This window comes from Pterocles gutturalis, unplaced genomic scaffold (assembly GCF_000699245.1).
Source record: "Pterocles gutturalis isolate BGI_N339 unplaced genomic scaffold, ASM69924v1 scaffold46267, whole genome shotgun sequence".
In the NCBI taxonomy this organism is placed as follows: domain Eukaryota; kingdom Metazoa; phylum Chordata; class Aves; order Pterocliformes; family Pteroclidae; genus Pterocles; species Pterocles gutturalis.
The window spans coordinates 1-4,442 of NW_010117226.1; positions in this window are offsets into that span (position 1 = coordinate 1).

Sequence of the window (4,442 nt, forward strand, 5' to 3'; positions counted from 1 at the left end):
AATGGTCAAAGTCCTGGAACACCTCCCCAGTGAGGAGAGGCTGAGAGTGTTGGGGTTGTTCAGCTGGGAGAAGACTCTGAGGAGACCTGATTGCAGCTTTTAGTACCTGAAGGGGGCTTATAAGAAAGATGGGGATAAACTTTTTAACGGGGCCTTTAGCAATAGGACAAGGTGTAATGGTTTTAAACTAAAAGAGGAGAGGTTTAGACTAGATATAAGGAAGCAATATTTTACACTCAGGCTGGTGAAACACTGGAACAGGTTGCCCAGGGAGGTGGTAGATGCCCCGTCCCTGGAAACATTCAAGGTCAAGTGCTGCAGTGGCGGGTAGGTGCAACAGGCTGTGGTCTCTCTGAAGCAGCTTCGTGCATCTGAGGCTGGTCCTATTGATACAGTGGGAGATGTGGCATGGTGTCATGCCAGCAACCATCTGTCCAAAAGGTGATGCTGTGCTTTAGCTTGTGCCACACTTTCCATCAAGATAACAAATATCCTAAAATCTTCAGCAAGCCCCAATGATGCACTGTGAACATCCAAAAAATCCTGTGAGAGATCACTGATACACATACCAGGGGACTAAGGAATACCTGAAATGCCTGTTGGAAGTTCTCATTCCAGTGAGTCTAAGGCAAATAAGTCAGTCTACAATATTACTGTGCAAATCTGTGACCATGCAGCAACTTTGCTGGTTACATGCAAAGTGATTGCTCTTGCCAAAACAGTAAGAAAGGATAGGCAGCAGAGGATACTTTTCCACTAGTAAAGCGGTGAAAAAGCAGGATGCTTTTTTGTTTGCCTGCCTGGATGCATTCCTGTGTGATCTGATCTAGGTGTCCTGCTCCAGCAGGGGGACTGGACTAGATGATCTTTCGAGGTCCCTTCCAATCTCTAACATTCTGTGATTCTGTGATTCTGTATCTTCAGGGTGGTCCTCAATCCTCCCCAAATAATTTGTGGCAAAACGCACATCTTTTCATCATGAGTCTGGGGAACCTGAAAGAAGTACCTGAGTTGGGGAATGGGTTAGAATATGTTTGGGAGCGCTGCTAACTCAGATAGGTTTGTGTGGGATTCCTGCAACACAATCTACTCCTCCACCTGTCACAGCTGGGAGAGAAGGGTATGACTGCCTGCTAGGGCAACAGTTCCTGAACACCATGAAGATCTAGTGGTGAGAGCACAAACTGGATGGCAACAGAATGCTTGACATCAAGGGGTATACCAGAAAGGGGAGAAGGATTCATAATGGCCTAAGACCTCAAGGGTCTTAGAAGCCATCAACAGAAGCAAATGCATCCAAGGGACCAGAGAGATGGTCTTAGAAATTATGAGTCTGGGCAACCAATTCAGCAGGTGACTTCTCACATCAATTGGGATAACTTCAGTGCCAAAGGCAAGTAAACGAAGAAGAGAGGCAAACAGATAAGTGAAAGGGCTATATTAGCTTGACAAAATAAGTAAAGTCTTGTTTTGTTAAAGAAGGCTGAAGCCACCACAAATGCTCTGACTTATAGAGGGTAATCAAGTTTGTCTGAAGACATAGGGCAATGTATGAGGGGCAAGTGACCTGAGAGCCTACTATTATTGCCTTAAAAAATCCCACTACATCAAAAACCTCCAGCCACAAATGTCATGGCAGAATATCACCTCAATCCTAAATAGGCATATGGATTATCACTGCAAGACAAAGAGCGGTTTACTTATCACATTGGTAAAATCTGCCCAGATCTGTTACTCCAATGGAATTTGTGTGAAATAACAGTACCCAGAAATCCTGGCCCTTAAGTCATCTGTCATGTCACCATGGTTCTCTTGTTTACTTATTTATGCAAGACATGGAAAGCATGATTTCAAACCAGAATTTCTGGAGATGGTATTCCATTATTTATATGATCACATTACTGTAAAGAAAGATAGTAGCAAATCATCTGTTACTCCAATGGAATTTGTGTGAAATAACAGTACCCAGAAATCCTGGCCCTTAAGTCATCTGTCATGTCACCATGGTTCTCTTGTTTACTTATTTATGCAAGACATGGAAAGCATGATTTCAAACCAGAATTTCTGGAGATGGTATTCCATTATTTATATGATCACATTACTGTAAAGAAAGATAGTAGCAAATCCAGAATTTAGTTTACTTGATGCTTTCCGTAGTATCAAAGGGTGTTTTTTCCTTTCTTTTTTATATACAGGCTTTCATACTTGCAGTATGTGCAACAGGTTGCCAACAGTTGGCAACATAATGCCCTTCTTTTCCAGAAGTGCATTTGTTCTCTGAAATTATGTTGTGATTTTGCTGAGACTGGACCTTGAAACAGCATTTTTTTTCCCTCATGTTCAGTCATTATGGAAATTTAGGTTGCTTCTTAAAGTATTATTTTTATACCAAAATATTTAAAAAACAGGCATATACTACAGTTTATTATGAGCAACCCTGGGAAGACACAGGAAAGGACAGCTCTCATTGATTTATCTGAAGAAAAGAGCTCTCTATCCTCAGCACCTTCCTGTCTCCTCTGGGGACACAAAATGGGGCAAGAAATCTCCCAAGTCTGTAAGACGGAGAGATCAGGCTCTCCTTTTTGCTGACTGAAACATAAACCTATCAGCTGAACCAGGATAACTGTCTGCGCTCTAAAAAAGAGTCTTTTTCTGCAACCAGCTAGTTCTGTCACTAAAGTGTACAATTATGTCTCAAATATTGCTGTTAAAGCATAATTAAGAAGTTGACATTCTACATGCAACAGATCTTTATTTTCTTTGAAGAATCAGTCCAGGTAAAAACAAAGCAAACAAAAAAATCCACATTACTTAGATTGCCTGAGTGAACAAAAGAAAACCAGGACATTTCAAATTTACAGCTGTCTGTACAACTTTCACTCTGTTTCCTTCATGTGTGTGTTCTTATAGAGTCATTAAATATGTAACCAAAACTTTTATCCTCCCATTTTTTGACTTATTTAGGGTACAGAATAAATATCTGAAGGAAAAAAAAAATAGGACTGCTGCACAAACAACTGTAAATTTAGCATTGCCTATTTTTAAATGTTGAATTAAACATTTAAATGTTTAATTTCAATGTTCAATTTTTCAGAATGCAACAACAGTTATTATGTCCTACCTTTTCCTTAGGCATCCTCATTTTTTTTTCCTTCTCCAGGTAACTGTATTGCTCATGACCATCAAATTGAATTCTTTAAGATTACAGGCAACTTAACAATGATGCTATGTAATCATGTGAATAAATACATGAATTCTCATCTTAAAACTGCTTTTCAGGTTTAGTTCCCATTACTTCTACTAGGAAGTTATTTCAGAAGCTCACTTCTCTGATGGCTACACAAAGCCATTTCCAATTTCCAGCCTACATTTATTCATGGCAAGCTTATAAATCTTGCTCTTGGTACAACTGTGTTGTTTTTATCTTAAAGTAACTATTTCTTTTCACTGTTTATCCCTTGAGATGACAAATTCCCTTCTTGGGCATTATTTTTCTAGTCTGAGCAGGCCACTGTCTTTTATTCCCAGTGTATGATAAAAGCTCTATTGTTCTAATCATTCTGTTGGTCCTTCTCTGCGTTCGTTCTGCCTGGAATTCAGATTTGTACAGTGTATTCCGGATGACAAGTCATATGTGTCTTCTCTAGGCAGTGCTAAAATTCTCTAATCTCTGCTGAAAATTCTTCACATGATACAGAGTAGGACTGCACTGGCATTTTTCAACTCCCAGTTTAGAGAAAGAGCTCCTGCATTTTTTTTCTAGTGAACTTCTTATTTCTGACAGTCCAGTCCTCAAGATCTGTTCTGAGACTCTTCTCTTTTAATTGTCTTATGACTTTATGGCCACTGAAAGTCAGCACACTCCGACTTTATGCATCAAGGTCACCATTAAAGATGTAAAAGAAGCCTAGTCCAAAATACTGAACTTGAGAAACTTCCAGCCCAACAGTGAAGTCTGACATCGCATCCTCATTAGTCGTGTCCTTGGCCATCTCACAGTCTGCATACTAATCTTCATTCTCACAAGTTTAATTGTACTTACCCAGAATGTACTATTACTAAAAAGACAAAAAGATGTATTTACAATTTTTTTCACTCTACATAACTGTAAGAACAGTACACATGAAAAGAAAAACTGCCCTATATATCTGGGAGAACAGGAATTTGCACACCCTCCTTCATCCCTGCACCCACATAGCCCATCTTAGCTGACTGATCCAAGAACAGGGATAAAGGTGCAGGAAGGAACCACATAAAGTCTGCTTTTACATTTACTCACCATGATGCAGATCAGAAGTAAATACACGGATGTTAAAAAAAATATACTGGTATAAAAACAGTGCATGTTAGACAAGGCATAGATCCATAAGAAATCTTAAAAATAATTATGACAATTGTATTTCAACTACTGAAATAACTAGATTAGCAATGTATCTTAC